Source organism: Nycticebus coucang, chromosome 1, assembly GCF_027406575.1.
Source record: "Nycticebus coucang isolate mNycCou1 chromosome 1, mNycCou1.pri, whole genome shotgun sequence".
In the NCBI taxonomy this organism is placed as follows: Eukaryota; Metazoa; Chordata; class Mammalia; order Primates; family Lorisidae; genus Nycticebus; species Nycticebus coucang.
This window is the reverse complement of record NC_069780.1, coordinates 108,488,204-108,505,905: the sequence shown is the minus strand read 5'-3', so window position 1 is coordinate 108,505,905 and position 17,702 is coordinate 108,488,204. Positions and strand designations below refer to the sequence as shown.

General features: G+C 64.7%; 1 long non-coding RNA gene, 4 other non-coding genes and 4 pseudogenes across 5 annotated transcripts in view; all 9 read left to right on the top strand.

The window, feature by feature from the left end:
• LOC128582312 (uncharacterized) overlaps positions 1–17,702 on the top strand; it is a 312,656-nt gene that overhangs the window by 214,592 nt on the left and 80,362 nt on the right. The gene's annotated exons all lie outside the window — the stretch shown is intronic.
• Positions 600–719, top strand: LOC128593549 (uncharacterized; annotated as a pseudogene).
• LOC128591781 (5S ribosomal RNA) lies at positions 3,259–3,377 on the top strand. Its single transcript, XR_008381657.1, has one exon. It is a non-coding gene; the product is annotated as a 5S ribosomal RNA (ribosomal RNA).
• LOC128593545 (uncharacterized) lies at positions 5,133–5,252 on the top strand (annotated as a pseudogene).
• Positions 7,802–7,920, top strand: LOC128592124 (5S ribosomal RNA). The gene has a single exon (XR_008381773.1). It is a non-coding gene; the product is annotated as a 5S ribosomal RNA (ribosomal RNA).
• Positions 9,687–9,806, top strand: LOC128592648 (uncharacterized; annotated as a pseudogene).
• Positions 12,357–12,475, top strand: LOC128591887 (5S ribosomal RNA). The gene has a single exon (XR_008381694.1). It is a non-coding gene; the product is annotated as a 5S ribosomal RNA (ribosomal RNA).
• Positions 14,235–14,354, top strand: LOC128593574 (uncharacterized; annotated as a pseudogene).
• Positions 16,905–17,023, top strand: LOC128592063 (5S ribosomal RNA). Its single transcript, XR_008381757.1, has one exon. It is a non-coding gene; the product is annotated as a 5S ribosomal RNA (ribosomal RNA).

Here is a 17,702-nt window from a genome sequence, read left to right as displayed (position 1 = left end):
GGACTACTGATGAGGACTCGCCCCAGCCCCCTAGGGGCCAGCGGCTCACCGCGGTCAAGCCTGGCTCTCGCGTGGAAACGGTCAGACACGGGTGCATGCCCGACACCCGACAGAGGCTGGGATGGGCCGTGTCGGGCCGGGCCGCGGCGGTGGAAGGGACCGCAGGGTGAAAGAGGACCTGGAGGTAGGGTGCTCGGGGCGGGGCGAGCCCAGGCAACCCGTCGCCCCTCCCCCACCCCTTTGGAGTTACCCAGGCCTCTGGCAAGGCCTGCGGGGCAGCCGGCTGGACAGGGCGGTCGCAACAGTCCCTGGGGGCGGAGATTGGGGCCGACAGGCGCGGCGCGGGAGTCCCGCCACCACCAGCTCCCCCCCCCCGCACACACGCACCGCTCCAAAACCCCACCCGCGGTTCCCCCATCCCGTCCGCCCCCGTCCGGCGATCGCCCACGGCCGGGCCCTCTCCGGGGCTACGGGGCTCCCCGCTGTTGTCCCGTAGCCGGCGTGCAAGCCCCCAGCGGACGGGGCGTCGGGATGGGGTGGGGGGTGCCCAGCCAGCCGCCCAGTTCTGCCTCTTGAGGCGCCCGGGAGCCGGCCCGAACGTCTACGGCCGTATCACCCTGAACGCGCCCGATCTCGTCTGATCTCCGAAACTTAAGCAGGGTCGGGCCTGGTTAGTACTTGGACGGGAGACCGCCTGGGAATACCGGGTGCTGCGGGCTTTTGCCTCTTCTTGCGTCGCTCGCCCGCCTCCTGGCGCGCGGTCCTGCCCAGTCCCCCCGTGGCGCCGACCTGGGCGGGCCCCGTCCGCCCCGCCTCCTTTTCCTCTTGTCCCTTGCCACCACTTTTCCTTCTCCACCGGGCCCTCTCCGGGGAGAAGGAATGGGCCTCGCTCCAGGCCCGCCCCCTGCCCTCTTCCAGGGGCACTCTTGCCTTCTTGAGTCCAAGACCGTCTCGGCTGGAGGGGTGCCGGTGGGGCTGGGGGGATAAGCATTTCCTTCTCTTCGGTAAGGCCACTGAGAGCTAATTGTGAATGCCTTTTTCAAAATTGCACAATGCCTTGTTTCTCAGGAGATTCATCTGCCCTTTCCTCAGACACACTTCGGCATGTTTACAAAGTGCCATCTCTTCCTGGAGAATACTTGCACTCATCCATCGCACGTGTGAATTCCTGAGCACTCCTCCTGAGTATCAGAAATACACATGAGCCCTTCCACAAGGTAAGTCCGTGTGCCAATAGCCGTCCAGCTCCGTGCATGAGAATAGAAATTTGCCCCTGCACCAGCAACGTATACGGGGCAGTGTGCCGCTTGTGGCAAACACTCAGGAGGAAACTTCTCCTCAATAAGCCTTAAAGAGCTACCGGGGAGAGAAGTTTACCAACTTCCACAACGCCTCGCATCCCAGCAGCTTCATCTGCAACTTCCTTAGAAACAATTCAGTGTGTTTCCAATTCAGTGTGCCACCTCTACCGGAGAATACTTGTCTTGGTGGCACACGGAGCTCTCTCCACGCTCCTGGTGAGGGAATACTAATACCCCTAAGCCCCCTCCAACGTAAACCAATGTGCCAGGCCATGCAACCACGTGCACGAACTCAGTCAGACCAGAAGCTTGCCCCCTGATCCAGCCTAGAACCGGCAGGAGGTTTCGCACCCAAGGCCTCACCTCCCCTTTCTGCCAGTGTGCATCCAGGCAGCACACCACTCCCAAGGCACACGAGTCCACGTCTCTCCTGTCTGCCAGGGTGTATGCAGATAGCACTCCTTTTCCCCCAGGAAAAATCCTCACCTTTCCTTTCTGCCAGTGTGCATACAGTCAGCACTCCTCTCCCAGAGGACCCGAGTCCTGGAGCCCCTCCTTTCTGCCAGCGTCCATCCAGACAGCACCGGGCTCCTCTGCTATCACACCCGATTCCTCACCTGTCCTTCCTGCTGTGTGCATCCAGACAGCACTCCTCTCCCAGCGCAGGCGAGGACTCGGGTGCCATGCGGGAGCAGTGCCGTCTTCATGCCAACCGGCAGAAAGGGGGGGTGAGGACCCGGGTGCGTTGGCAGAGGAGTGCTGTCTGAAGGAACAGCAGCAGAAATGGGAGCTGAGGACTCGGGTGCGTTGGCAGAGGCGTGCTGCCTGCACGCACACTAGCAGAGAGGACGGATGAGGAGTCGGGTCGGCTGGGAGAGGAGTGCTGTGTGGACGCACACTCGCAGAAAGGAGAGCCGAGGACTCCTCCTCGGGTGCTCTGGGAGAGGCGTGCTGTCTGAATGCCCCCGAGCAGAATGGGGAGGTGGGGACAGAGTAAGCCAATGGCCCTTGGAGAATGTGCATGTTGCCAGGGAGACGAGGAGATTGCCACTGCACCAGCTTCTTAGCGGCCGTATCCCCGTGTGAGGGAAAAGCAGTTTCTTCTCTTCAGTAAGGCTATTGAGAGCTAACCGTGAATGCCTTTTTCAAAGTTCCCCCGGTACCTTCTCTCCCGGGAGGTTCCTCTGCCCTGTCCTTGTAAACTCTTCAGTCTATTTCCAAAGTGCAATCTGTTCCAGAGAATAATTGTATGGACCGGACACGTAACTGTCTGAACATTCCGTTCCCGCTGAGGAAACATTCATACATCTGAACCCCTCAGCGAGGTAAGTCAAGGTGCCACCAGCCGTGCAACTACGGGCATGAACTCAGTGAGAGGAGAAGTTTGCCCCCTGGCTCTGGCACATACCCGTCAGGATGCTCACGCGTGGAAAAGGTCAGCCGTGCCCCAGCGGTGGAAGGAACTGCAGGGCGACAGAGGACCAGGAGGCGGGGTTGGGGTGGGGTGGAGGGGGGTGGTGGTTGTGGTGGTGGTGGTGGAGGCCCGGGGAGGCCACGCACCCCGTCCCCGCCCCAGCAGCCCCTGAAGTTTACTCAGGCCTCTGGCAAAGCCTGCGGGACCGCGGACAGCACAGGGCGGCGGCCACCGTCCCTGGGGACCCGAGAGGCGCTTCGTGGGGGGCGGGAGGGAGGGGGTGTGTGATTACCTGGGGCGACACACGCCCCAGGCGCCGGGTCCTGACCCCACCCCCACCTTCACATCCCCGCCCGCTGTTCCCCCAGCGTCTCCGCTCCTGTCCGGAGAGCGGCTTGCCAGCCTGGGCCGCTACGGGGCTCCCCGCTGTTGTTCCGGGTGCGGCCGGCGCGCGCAGCCAGCGGCGAGGAAGTCGGCATGGGGGGAGGGGGGCAGCCAGCAACCCAGTTCTGCCTCTTGAGGCGCCAGGGAGCCGGCCCGTGCGTCTACGGCCATACCACCCTGAACGCGCCCGATCTCGTCTGATCTCGGAAGCTAAGCAGGGTCGGGCCTGGTTAGTACTTGGATGGGAGACCGCCTGGGAATACCGGGTGCTGTAGGCTTTTGCCTCTTCTTGCGTCGCTCGCCCACCTCCTGGAGCGGACCTGGCCGGGCCCCGTCCGCCCTGCCTCCTTGTCGTCTTGTCCCTTGCCACCACTTTCCCTTCAACACTGGGGCCCTGGCCTACGAGAAGGAACCGCCTTGGCTCCAGGGGCACTCGGACTTCTTGTGTCCAAGTCCGTCTCTGCGGCGGTGTGTCAGACTGGGTCTCCTGCGCGTTGGTGGGGGGGGGGGGTTCGGGCAATGTTGTGGCGTGGCTGTCCCCCTGGGTAGAAGACCGGGACCCGGTGTCCGACGGTGCTGCTCTGTGGACTGCCCAGGTGAGATGGGGCAGCGACACCCTGAGTGGCTGGGGGGTGGGGGCTGTGCGGGGATGCGGCGGGATTCCCGGTGGCCGCCAGCCTTGGCCGGCTTTGCGAACCGCAGGAGGATCTTCCGGACAAGGGCAGGGGCAGGGGCAATGGCAGGGGCGCGGGCAGGCCCGGGGCGCGCCGGTGGCTCCACGCGGGTGCCGGGCAGGTGACCACACCGGCAGGCGCGGGGGCCCCGGCGGCGGTGACGCAGGCTGGCCGCCAAGCCAGGCAGGTCCGAGTGGCCGGGACCCTGACCGCCGGGGCCAGATCTCTTGGCGTGGTCGGGGTAGAACACACGGAGGCTTCCACACACGTGTGGGGAGACCGACAGGAAGGGCGCGGGCGCAGGCGGGTCCTCCCCCATCTTGGGGGTGACCCAGGTCTCTGGCGAGGTCCGCCGGGGACAGCATGTAGGAGAGGGCGGACACAGCTGTCCCCGGGGGTGTGGGAAGAGGTGCCATGTGGCGATCGGCGGTGAACGTCCCAGCCCACCCCCGCCGGGCCAGGGCAGCCTGAGCGAGCGGCAGCCAAGCCTCGCGGGCTCCCCACTGCTGCCAACAGCCTTGCCAGCCAGGCTTAGCGCGGGTGGGCTCGGTCGCGGCCGCAGCCGGGCTGGGGTGACGGCACGCCCTGCAGTGCCACCTGAGGCGGCCCGGGGAGGCAACTGGAGACCTTGAGCCCCAAGTCCCGCCTCAGATCCTCCTGTCGAAAGAGCAAGAGGGAAAGGGCCTAGGGCCCCCATCCCCCAGAAGAAATCTCCGAAAGGCGTGGGGGTGGGGACCGAGGAGGACTACTGATGAGGACTCGCCCCAGCCCCCTAGGGGCCAGCGGCTCACCGCGGTCAAGCCTGGCTCTCGCGTGGAAACGGTCAGACACGGGTGCATGCCCGACACCCGACAGAGGCTGGGATGGGCCGTGTCGGGCCGGGCCGCGGCGGTGGAAGGGACCGCAGGGTGAAAGAGGACCTGGAGGTAGGGTGCTCGGGGCGGGGCGAGCCCAGGCACCCCGTCGCCCCTCCCCCACCCCTTTGGAGTTACCCAGGCCTCTGGCAAGGCCTGCGGGGCAGCCGGCTGGACAGGGCGGCCGCAACAGTCCCTAGGGGCGGAGAGGCGCTTCGCGGGGGACGATTGGGGCCGACAGGCGCGGCGCGGGAGTCCCGCCACCACCAGCTCCCCCCCCCGCACACACGCACCGCTCCAAAACCCCAACCGCGGTTCCCCCATCCCGTCCGCCCCCGTCCGGCGATCGCCCACGGCCGGGCCCTCTCCGGGGCTACGGGGCTCCCCGCTGTTGTCCCGTAGCCGGCGTGCAAGCCCCCAGCGGACGGGGCGTCGGGATGGGGTGGGGGGTGCCCAGCCAGCCGCCCAGTTCTGCCTCTTGAGGCGCCCGGGAGCCGGCCCGAACGTCTACGGCCGTATCACCCTGAACGGGCCCGATCTCGTCTGATCTCCGAAGCTTAAGCAGGGTCGGGCCTGGTTAGTACTTGGACGGGAGACCGCCTGGGAATACCGGGTGCTGCGGGCTTTTGCCTCTTCTTGCGTCGCTCGCCCGCCTCCTGGCGCGCGGTCCTGCCCAGTCCCCCCGTGGCGCCGACCTGGGCGGGCCCCGTCCGCCCCGCCTCCTTTTCCTCTTGTCCCTTGCCACCACTTTTCCTTCTCCACCGGGCCCTCTCCGGGGAGAAGGAATGGGCCTCGCTCCAGGCCCGCCCCCTGCCCTCTTCCAGGGGCACTCTTGCCTTCTTGAGTCCAAGACCGTCTCGGCTGGAGGGGTGCCGGTGGGGCTGGGGGGATAAGCATTTCCTTCTCTTCGGTAAGGCCACTGAGAGCTAATTGTGAATGCCTTTTTCAAAATTGCACAATGCCTTGTTTCTCAGGAGATTCATCTGCCCTTTCCTCAGACACACTTCGGCATGTTTACAAAGTGCCATCTCTTCCTGGAGAATACTTGCACTCATCCATCGCACGTGTGAATTCCTGAGCACTCCTCCTGAGTATCAGAAATACACATGAGCCCTTCCACAAGGTAAGTCCGTGTGCCAATAGCCGTCCAGCTCCGTGCATGATCTCAGTGAGAATAGAAGTTTGCCCCTGCCCCAGCAACGTATACCGGGGCAGTGTGCCGCTTGTGGCAAACACTCAGGAGGAAACTTCTCCTCAATAAGCCTTAAAGAGCTACCGGGGAGAGAAGTTTACCAACTTCCACAACGCCTCGCATCCCAGCAGCTTCATCTGCAACTTCCTTAGAAACAATTCAGTGTGTTTCCAATTCAGTGTGCCACCTCTACCGGAGAATACTTGTCTTGGTGGCACACGGAGCTCTCTCCACGCTCCTGGTGAGGGAATAGTAATACCCCTAAGCCCCCTCCAACGTAAACCAATGTGCCAGGCCATGCAACCACGTGCACGAACTCAGTGAGACCAGAAGCTTGCCCCCTGATCCAGCATAGAACCGGCAGGAGGCTTCGCACCCAAGGCCTCACCTCCCCTTTCTGCCAGTGTGCATCCAGGCAGCACACCACTCCCAAGGCACACGAGTCCACGTCTCTCCTGTCTGCCAGGGTGTATGCAGATAGCACTCCTTTTCCGCCAGGAAAAATCCTCACCTTTCCTTTCTGCCAGTGTGCATACAGTCAGCACTCCTCTCCCAGAGGACCCGAGTCCTGGAGCCCCTCCTTTCTGCCAGCGTCCATCCAGACAGCACCGGGCTCCTCTGCTATCACACCCGATTCCTCACCTGTCCTTCCTGCTGTGTGCATCCAGACAGCACTCCTCTCCCAGCGCAGGCGAGGACTCGGGTGCCATGCGGGAGCAGTGCCGTCTTCATTCCAACCGGCAGAAAGGGGGGGTGAGGACCCGGGTGCGTTGGCAGAGGAGTGCTGTCTGAAGGAACAGCAGCAGAAATGGGAGCTGAGGACTCGGGTGCGTTGGCAGAGGCGTGCTGCCTGCACGCACACTAGCAGAGAGGACGGATGAGGAGTCGGGTCGGCTGGGAGAGGAGTGCTGTGTGGACGCACACTCGCAGAAAGGAGAGCCGAGGACTCCTCCTCGGGTGCTCTGGGAGAGGCGTGCTGTCTGAATGCCCCCGAGCAGAATGGGGAGGTGGGGACAGAGTAAGCCAATGGCCCTTGGAGAATGTGCATGTTGCCAGGGAGACGAGGAGATTGCCACTGCACCAGCTTCTTAGCGGCCGTATCCCCGTGTGAGGGAAAAGCAGTTTCTTCTCTTCAGTAAGGCTATTGAGAGCTAAACGTGAATGCCTTTTTCAAAGTTCCCCCGGTACCTTCTTTCCCGGGAGGTTCCTCTGCCCTGTCCTTGTAAACTCTTCAGTCTATTTCCAAAGTGCAATCTGTTCCAGAGGATAATTGTATGGACCGGACACGTAACTGTCTGAACATTCCGTTCCCGCTGAGGAAACATTCATACATCTGAACCCCTCAGCGAGGTAAGTCAAGGTGCCACCAGCCGTGCAACTACGGGCATGAACTCAGTGAGAGGAGAAGATTGCCCCCTGGCTCTGGCACATACCCGTCAGGATGCTCACGCGTGGAAAAGGTCAGCCGTGCCCCAGCGGTGGAAGGAACTGCAGGGCGACAGAGGACCAGGAGGCGGGGTTGGGGTGGGTTGGAGGGGGGTGGTGGTTGTGGTGGTGGTGGTGGAGGCCCGGGGAGGCCACGCACCCCGTCCCCGCCCCAGCAGCCCCTGAAGTTTACTCAGGCCTCTGGCAAAGCCTGCGGGACCGCGGACAGCACAGGGCGGCGGCCACCGTCCCTGGGGACCCGAGAGGCGCTTCGTGGGGGGCGGGAGGGAGGGGGTGTGTGATTACCTGGGGCGACACACGCCCCAGGCGCCGGGTCCTGACCCCACCCCCACCTTCACATCCCCGCCCGCTGTTCCCCCAGCGTCTCCGCTCCTGTCCGGAGAGCGGCTTGCCAGCCTGGGCCGCTACGGGGCTCCCCGCTGTTGTTCCGGGTGCGGCCGGCGCGCGCAGCCAGCGGCGAGGAAGTCGGCATGGGGGGAGGGGGGCAGCCAGCAGCCCAGTTCTGCCTCTTGAGGCGCCCGGGAGCCGGCCCGTCCGTCTATGGCCATACCACCCTGAACGCGCCCGATCTCGTCTGATCTCGGAAGCTAAGCAGGGTCGGGCCTGGTTAGTACTTGGATGGCAGACCGCCTGGGAATACCGGGTGCTGTAGGCTTTTGCCTCTTCTTGCGTCGCTCGCCCACCTCCTGGAGCGGACCTGGCCGGGCCCCGTCCGCCCTGCCTCCTTGTCGTCTTGTCCCTTGCCACCACTTTCCCTTCAACACTGGGGCCCTGGCCTACGAGAAGGAACCGCCTTCGCTCCAGGGGCACTCGGACTTCTTGTGTCCAAGTCCGTCTCTGCGGCGGTGTGTCAGAGTGGGTCTCCTGCGCGTTGGTGGGGGGGGGGGGTTCGGGCAATGTTGTGGCGTGGCTGTCCCCCTGGGTAGAAGACCGGGACCCGGTGTCCGACGGTGCTGCTCTGTGGACTGCCCAGGTGAGATGGGGCAGCGACACCCTGAGTGGCAATCTGGGGGTGGGGGCTGTGCGGGGATGCGGCGGGATTCCCGGTGGCCGCCAGCCTTGGCCGGCTTTGCGAACCGCAGGAGGATCTTCCGGACAAGGGCAGGGGCAGGGGCAGGGGCAATGGCCTGGGCGCGGGCAGGCCCGGGGCGCGCCGGTGGCTCCACGCGGGTGCCGGGCAGGTGACCACACCGGCAGGCGCGGGGGCCCCGGCGGCGGTGACGCAGGCTGGCCGCCAAGCCAGGCAGGTCCGAGTGGCCGGGACCCTGACCGCCGGGGCCAGATCTCTTGGCGTGGTCGGGGTAGAACACACGGAGGCTTCCGCACACGTGTGGGGAGACCGACAGGAAGGGCGGGGGCGCAGGCGGGTCCTCCCCCATCTTGGGGGTGACCCAGGTCTCTGGCGAGGTCCGCCGGGGACAGCATGTAGGAGAGGGCGGACACAGCTGTCCCCGGGGGTGTGGGAAGAGGTGCCATGTGGCGATCGGCGGTGAACGTCCCAGCCCACCCCCGCCGGGCCAGGGCAGCCTGAGCGAGCGGCAGCCAAGCCTCGCGGGCTCCCCACTGCTGCCAACAGCCTTGCCAGCCAGGCTTAGCGCGGGTGGGCTCGGTCGCGGCCGCAGCCGGGCTGGGGTGACGGCACGCCCTGCAGTGCCACCTGAGGCGGCCCGGGGAGGCAACTGGAGACCTTGAGCCCCAAGTCCCGCCTCAGATCCTCCTGTCGAAAGAGCAAGAGGGAAAGGGCCTAGGGCCCCCATCCCCCAGAAGAAATCTCCGAAAGGCGTGGGGGTGGGGACCGAGGAGGACTACTGATGAGGACTCGCCCCAGCCCCCTAGGGGCCAGCGGCTCACCGCGGTCAAGCCTGGCTCTCGCGTGGAAACGGTCAGACACGGGTGCATGCCCGACACCCGACAGAGGCTGGGATGGGCCGTGTCGGGCCGGGCCGCGGCGGTGGAAGGGAACGCAGGGTGAAAGAGGACCTGGAGGGAGGGTGCTCGGGGCGGGGCGAGCCCAGGCACCCCGTCGCCCCTCCCCCACCCCTTTGGAGTTACCCAGGCCTCTGGCAAGGCCTGCGGGGCAGCCGGCTGGACAGGGCGGCCGCAACAGTCCCTGGGGGCGGAGAGGCGCTTCGCGGGGGACGATTGGGGCCGACAGGCGCGGCGCGGGAGTCCCGCCACCACCAGCTCCCCCGCCCCCGCACACACGCAACGCTCCAAAACCCCACCCGCGGTTCCCCCATCCCGTCCGCCCCCGTCCGGCGATCGCCCACGGCCGGGCCCTCTCCGGGGCTACGGGGCTCCCCGCTGTTGTCCCGTAGCCGGCGTGCAAGCCCCCAGCGGACGGGGCGTCGGGATGGGGTGGGGGGTGCCCAGCCAGCCGCCCAGTTCTGCCTCTTGAGGCGCCCGGGAGCCGGCCCGAACGTCTACGGCCGTATCACCCTGAACGCGCCCGATCTCGTCTGATCTCTGAAGCTTAAGCAGGGTCGGGCCTGGTTAGTACTTGGACGGGAGACCGCCTGGGAATACCGGGTGCTGCGGGCTTTTGCCTCTTCTTGCGTTGCTCGCCCGCCTCCTGGCGCGCGGTCCTGCCCAGTCCCCCCGTGGCGCCGACCTGGGCGGGCCCCGTCCGCCCCGCCTCCTTTTCCTCTTGTCCCTTGCCACCACTTTTCCTTCTCCACCGGGCCCTCTCCGGGGAGAAGGAATGGGCCTCGCTCCAGGCCCGCCCCCTGCCCTCTTCCAGGGGCACTCTTGCCTTCTTGAGTCCAAGACCGTCTCGGCTGGAGGGGTGCCGGTGGGGCTGGGGGGATAAGCATTTCCTTCTCTTCGGTAAGGCCACTGAGAGCTAATTGTGAATGCCTTTTTCAAAATTGCACAATGCCTTGTTTCTCAGGAGATTCATCTGCCCTTTCCTCAGACACACTTCGGCATGTTTACAAAGTGCCATCTCTTCCTGGAGAATACTTGCACTCATCCATCGCACGTGTGAATTCCTGAGCACTCCTCCTGAGTATCAGAAATACACATGAGCCCTTCCACAAGGTAAGTCCGTGTGCCAATAGCCGTCCAGCTCCGTGCATGATCTCAGTGAGAATAGAAGTTTGCCCCTGCCCCAGCAACGTATACCGGGGCAGTGTGCCGCTTGTGGCAAACACTCAGGAGGAAACTTCTCCTCAATAAGCCTTAAAGAGCTACCGGGGAGAGAAGTTTACCAACTTCCACAACGCCTCGCATCCCAGCAGCTTCATCTGCAACTTCCTTAGAAACAATTCAGTGTGTTTCCAATTCAGTGTGCCACCTCTACCGGAGAATACTTGTCTTGGTGGCACACGGAGCTCTCTCCACGCTCCTGGTGAGGGAATAGTAATACCCCTAAGCCCCCTCCAACGTAAACCAATGTGCCAGGCCATGCAACCACGTGCACGAACTCAGTCAGACCAGAAGCTTGCCCCCTGATCCAGCATAGAACCGGCAGGAGGCTTCGCACCCAAGGCCTCACCTCCCCTTTCTGCCAGTGTGCATCCAGGCAGCACACCACTCCCAAGGCACACGAGGCCACGTCCTCTCCTGTCTGCAACGGTGTATGCAGATAGCACTCCTTTTCCCCCAGGAAAAATCCTCACCTTTCCTTTCTGCCAGTGTGCATACAGTCAGCACTCCTCTCCCAGAGGACCCGAGTCCTGGAGCCCCTCCTTTCTGCCAGCGTCCATCCAGACAGCACCGGGCTCCTCTGCTATCACACCCGATTCCTCACCTGTCCTTCCTGCTGTGTGCATCCAGACAGCACTCCTCTCCCAGCGCAGGCGAGGACTCGGGTGCCATGCGGGAGCAGTGCCGTCTTCATGCCAACCGGCAGAAAGGGGGGGTGAGGACCCGGGTGCGTTGGCAGAGGAGTGCTGTCTGAAGGAACAGCAGCAGAAATGGGAGCTGAGGACTCGGGTGCGTTGGCAGAGGCGTGCTGCCTGCACGCACACTAGCAGAGAGGACGGATGAGGAGTCGGGTCGGCTGGGAGAGGAGTGCTGTGTGGACGCACACTCGCAGAAAGGAGAGCCGAGGACTCCTCCTCGGGTGCTCTGGGAGAGGCGTGCTGTCTGAATGCCCCCGAGCAGAATGGGGAGGTGGGGACAGAGTAAGCCAATGGCCCTTGGAGAATGTGCATGTTGCCAGGGAGACGAGGAGATTGCCACTGCACCAGCTTCTTAGCGGCCGTATCCCCGTGTGAGGGAAAAGCAGTTTCTTCTCTTCAGTAAGGCTATTGAGAGCTAACCGTGAATGCCTTTTTCAAAGTTCCCCCGGTACCTTCTTTCCCGGGAGGTTCCTCTGCCCTGTCCTTGTAAACTCTTCAGTCTATTTCCAAAGTGCAATCTGTTCCAGAGGATAATTGTATGGACCGGACACGTAACTGTCTGAACATTCCGTTCCCGCTGAGGAAACATTCATACATCTGAACCCCTCAGCGAGGTAAGTCAAGGTGCCACCAGCCGTGCAACTACGGGCATGAACTCAGTGAGAGGAGAAGATTGCCCCCTGGCTCTGGCACATACCCGTCAGGATGCTCACGCGTGGAAAAGGTCAGCCGTGCCCCAGCGGTGGAAGGAACTGCAGGGCGACAGAGGACCAGGAGGCGGGGTTGGGGTGGGGTGGAGGGGGGTGGTGGTTGTGGTGGTGGTGGTGGAGGCCCGGGGAGGCCACGCACCCCGTCCCCGCCCCAGCAGCCCCTGAAGTTTACTCAGGCCTCTGGCAAAGCCTGCGGGACCGCGGACAGCACAGGGCGGCGGCCACCGTCCCTGGGGACCCGAGAGGCGCTTCGTGGGGGGCGGGAGGGAGGGGGTGTGTGATTACCTGGGGCGACACACGCCCCAGGCGCCGGGTCCTGACCCCACCCCCACCTTCACATCCCCGCCCGCTGTTCCCCCAGCGTCTCCGCTCCTGTCCGGAGAGCGGCTTGCCAGCCTGGGCCGCTACGGGGCTCCCCGCTGTTGTTCCGGGTGCGGCCGGCGCGCGCAGCCAGCGGCGAGGAAGTCGGCATGGGGGGAGGGGGGCAGCCAGCAGCCCAGTTCTGCCTCTTGAGGCGCCCGGGAGCCGGCCCGTGCGTCTACGGCCATACCACCCTGAACGCGCCCGATCTCGTCTGATCTCGGAAGCTAAGCAGGGTCGGGCCTGGTTAGTACTTGGATGGCAGACCGCCTGGGAATACCGGGTGCTGTAGGCTTTTGCCTCTTCTTGCGTCGCTCGCCCACCTCCTGGAGCGGACCTGGCCGGGCCCCGTCCGCCCTGCCTCCTTGTCGTCTTGTCCCTTGCCACCACTTTCCCTTCAACACTGGGGCCCTGGCCTACGAGAAGGAACCGCCTTGGCTCCAGGGGCACTCGGACTTCATGTGTCCAAGTCCGTCTCTGCGGCGGTGTGTCAGAGTGGGTCTCCTGCGCGTTGGTGGGGGGGGGGGTTCGGGCAATGTTGTGGCGTGGCTGTCCCCCTGGGTAGAAGACCGGGACCCGGTGTCCGACGGTGCTGCTCTGTGGACTGCCCAGGTGAGATGGGGCAGCGACACCCTGAGTGGCTGGGGGGTGGGGGCTGTGCGGGGATGCGGCGGGATTCCCGGTGGCCGCCAGCCTTGGCCGGCTTTGCGAACCGCAGGAGGATCTTCCGGACAAGGGCAGGGGCAGGGGCAATGGCAAGGGCGCGGGGCAGGCCCGGGGCGCGCCGGTGGCTCCACGCGGGTGCCGGGCAGGTGACCACACCGGCAGGCGCGGGGGCCCCGGCGGCGGTGACGCAGGCTGGCCGCCAAGCCAGGCAGGTCCGAGTGGCCGGGACCCTGACCGCCGGGGCCAGATCTCTTGGCGTGGTCGGGGTAGAACACACGGAGGCTTCCACACACGTGTGGGGAGACCGACAGGAAGGGCGCGGGCGCAGGCGGGTCCTCCCCCATCTTGGGGGTGACCCAGGTCTCTGGCGAGGTCCGCCGGGGACAGCATGTAGGAGAGGGCGGACACAGCTGTCCCCGGGGGTGTGGGAAGAGGTGCCATGTGGCGATCGGCGGTGAACGTCCCAGCCCACCCCCGCCGGGCCAGGGCAGCCTGAGCGAGCGGCAGCCAAGCCTCGCGGGCTCCCCACTGCTGCCAACAGCCTTGCCAGCCAGGCTTAGCGCGGGTGGGCTCGGTCGCGGCCGCAGCCGGGCTGGGGTGACGGCACGCCCTGCAGTGCCACCTGAGGCGGCCCGGGGAGGCAACTGGAGACCTTGAGCCCCAAGTCCCGCCTCAGATCCTCCTGTCGAAAGAGCAAGAGGGAAAGGGCCTAGGGCCCCCATCCCCCAGAAGAAATCTCCGAAAGGCGTGGGGGTGGGGACCGAGGAGGACTACTGATGAGGACTCGCCCCAGCCCCCTAGGGGCCAGCGGCTCACCGCGGTCAAGCCTGGCTCTCGCGTGGAAACGGTCAGACACGGGTGCATGCCCGACACCCGACAGAGGCTGGGATGGGCCGTGTCGGGCCGGGCCGCGGCGGTGGAAGGGACCGCAGGGTGAAAGAGGACCTGGAGGGAGGGTGCTCGGGGCGGGGCGAGCCCAGGCACCCCCGTCGCCCCTCCCCCACCCCTTTGGAGTTACCCAGGCCTCTGGCAAGGCCTGCGGGGCAGCCGGCTGGACAGGGCGGCCGCAACAGTCCCTAGGGGCGGAGAGGCGCTTCGCGGGGGACGATTGGGGCCGACAGGCGCGGCGCGGGGAGTCCCCGCCACCACCAGCTCCCCCCCCCCGCACACACGCACCGCTCCAAAACCCCAACCGCGGTTCCCCCATCCCGTCCGCCCCCGTCCGGCGATCGCCCACGGCCGGGCCCTCTGCGGGGCTACGGGGCTCCCCGCTGTTGTCCCGTAGCCGGCGTGCAAGCCCCCAGCGGACGGGGCGTCGGGATGGGGTGGGGGGTGCCCAGCCAGCCGCCCAGTTCTGCCTCTTGAGGCGCCCGGGAGCCGGCCCGAACGTCTACGGCCGTATTACCCTGAACGCGCCCGATCTCGTCTGATCTCCGAAGCTTAAGCAGGGTCGGGCCTGGTTAGTACTTGGACGGGAGACCGCCTGGGAATACCGGGTGCTGCGGGCTTTTGCCTCTTCTTGCGTCGCTCGCCCGCCTCCTGGCGCGCGGTCCTGCCCAGTCCCCACGTGGCGCCGACCTGGGCGGGCCCCGTCCGCCCCGCCTCCTTTTCCTCTTGTCCCTTGCCACCACTTTTCCTTCTCCACCGGGCCCTCTCCGGGGAGAAGGAATGGGCCTCGCTCCAGGCCCGCCCCCTGCCCTCTTCCAGGGGCACTCTTGCCTTCTTGAGTCCAAGACCGTCTCGGCTGGAGGGGTGCCGGTGGGGCTGGGGGGATAAGCATTTCCTTCTCTTCGGTAAGGCCACTGAGAGCTAATTGTGAATGCCTTTTTCAAAATTGCACAATGCCTTGTTTCTCAGGAGATTCATCTGCCCTTTCCTCAGACACACTTCGGCATGTTTACAAAGTGCCATCTCTTCCTGGAGAATACTTGCACTCATCCATCGCACGTGTGAATTCCTGAGCACTCCTCCTGAGTATCAGAAATACACATGAGCCCTTCCACAAGGTAAGTCCGTGTGCCAATAGCCGTCCAGCTCCGTGCATGATCTCAGTGAGAATAGAAGTTTGCCCCTGCCCCAGCAACGTATACCGGGGCAGTGTGCCGCTTGTGGCAAACACTCAGGAGGAAACTTCTCCTCAATAAGCCTTAAAGAGCTACCGGGGAGAGAAGTTTACCAACTTCCACAACGCCTCGCATCCCAGCAGCTTCATCTGCAACTTCCTTAGAAACAATTCAGTGTGTTTCCAATTCAGTGTGCCACCTCTACCGGAGAATACTTGTCTTGGTGGCACACGGAGCTCTCTCCACGCTCCTGGTGAGGGAATAGTAATACCCCTAAGCCCCCTCCAACGTAAACCAATGTGCCAGGCCATGCAACCACGTGCACGAACTCAGTGAGACCAGAAGCTTGCCCCCTGATCCAGCATAGAACCGGCAGGAGGCTTCGCACCCAAGGCCTCACCTCCCCTTTCTGCCAGTGTGCATCCAGGCAGCACACCACTCCCAAGGCACACGAGTCCACGTCTCTCCTGTCTGCCAGGGTGTATGCAGATAGCACTCCTTTTCCGCCAGGAAAAATCCTCACCTTTCCTTTCTGCCAGTGTGCATACAGTCAGCACTCCTCTCCCAGAGGACCCGAGTCCTGGAGCCCCTCCTTTCTGCCAGCGTCCATCCAGACAGCACCGGGCTCCTCTGCTATCACACCCGATTCCTCACCTGTCCTTCCTGCTGTGTGCATCCAGACAGCACTCCTCTCCCAGCGCAGGCGAGGACTCGGGTGCCATGCGGGAGCAGTGCCGTCTTCATGCCAACCGGCAGAAAGGGGGGGTGAGGACCCGGGTGCGTTGGCAGAGGAGTGCTGTCTGAAGGAACAGCAGCAGAAATGGGAGCTGAGGACTCGGGTGCGTTGGCAGAGGCGTGCTGCCTGCACGCACACTAGCAGAGAGGACGGATGAGGAGTCGGGTCGGCTGGGAGAGGAGTGCTGTGTGGACGCACACTCGCAGAAAGGAGAGCCGAGGACTCCTCCTCGGGTGCTCTGGGAGAGGCGTGCTGTCTGAATGCCCCCGAGCAGAATGGGGAGGTGGGGACAGAGTAAGCCAATGGCCCTTGGAGAATGTGCATGTTGCCAGGGAGACGAGGAGATTGCCACTGCACCAGCTTCTTAGCGGCCGTATCCCCGTGTGAGGGAAAAGCAGTTTCTTCTCTTCAGTAAGGCTATTGAGAGCTAACCGTGAATGCCTTTTTCAAAGTTCCCCCGGTACCTTCTTTCCCGGGAGGTTCCTCTGCCCTGTCCTTGTAAACTCTTCAGTCTATTTCCAAAGTGCAATCTGTTCCAGAGGATAATTGTATGGACCGGACACGTAACTGTCTGAACATTCCGTTCCCGCTGAGGAAACATTCATACATCTGAACCCCTCAGCGAGGTAAGTCAAGGTGCCACCAGCCGTGCAACTACGGGCATGAACTCAGTGAGAGGAGAAGATTGCCCCCTGGCTCTGGCACATACCCGTCAGGATGCTCACGCGTGGAAAAGGTCAGCCGTGCCCCAGCGGTGGAAGGAACTGCAGGGCGACAGAGGACCAGGAGGCGGGGTTGGGGTGGGTTGGAGGGGGGGTGGTGGTTGTGGTGGTGGTGGTGGAGGCCCGGGGAGGCCACGCACCCCGTCCCCGCCCCAGCAGCCCCTGAAGTTTACTCAGGCCTCTGGCAAAGCCTGCGGGACCGCGGACAGCACAGGGCGGCGGCCACCGTCCCTGGGGACCCGAGAGGCGCTTCGTGGGGGGCGGGAGGGAGGGGGTGTGTGATTACCTGGGGCGACACACGCCCCAGGCGCCGGGTCCTGACCCCACCCCCACCTTCACATCCCCGCCCGCTGTTCCCCCAGCGTCTCCGCTCCTGTCCGGAGAGCGGCTTGCCAGCCTGGGCCGCTACGGGGCTCCCCGCTGTTGTTCCGGGTGCGGCCGGCGCGCGCAGCCAGCGGCGAGGAAGTCGGCATGGGGGGAGGGGGGCAGCCAGCAGCCCAGTTCTGCCTCTTGAGGCGCCCGGGAGCCGGCCCGTCCGTCTATGGCCATACCACCCTGAACGCGCCCGATCTCGTCTGATCTCGGAAGCTAAGCAGGGTCGGGCCTGGTTAGTACTTGGATGGCAGACCGCCTGGGAATACCGGGTGCTGTAGGCTTTTGCCTCTTCTTGCGTCGCTCGCCCACCTCCTGGAGCGGACCTGGCCGGGCCCCGTCCGCCCTGCCTCCTTGTCGTCTTGTCCCTTGCCACCACTTTCCCTTCAACACTGGGGCCCTGGCCTACGAGAAGGAACCGCCTTCGCTCCAGGGGCACTCGGACTTCTTGTGTCCAAGTCCGTCTCTGCGGCGGTGTGTCAGAGTGGGTCTCCTGCGCGTTGGTGGGGGGGGGGGGGTTCGGGCAATGTTGTGGCGTGGCTGTCCCCCTGGGTAGAAGACCGGGACCCGGTGTCCGACGGTGCTGCTCTGTGGACTGCCCAGGTGAGATGGGGCAGCGACACCCTGAGTGGCAATCTGGGGGTGGGGGCTGTGCGGGGATGCGGCGGGATTCCCGGTGGCCGCCAGCCTTGGCCGGCTTTGCGAACCGCAGGAGGATCTTCCGGACAAGGGCAGGGGCAGGGGCAGGGGCAATGGCCTGGGCGCGGGCAGGCCCGGGGCGCGCCGGTGGCTCCACGCGGGTGCCGGGCAGGTGACCACACCGGCAGGCGCGGGGGCCCCGGCGGCGGTGACGCAGGCTGGCCGCCAAGCCAGGCAGGTCCGAGTGGCCGGGACCCTGACCGCCGGGGCCAGATCTCTTGGCGTGGTCGGGGTAGAACACACGGAGGCTTCCGCACACGTGTG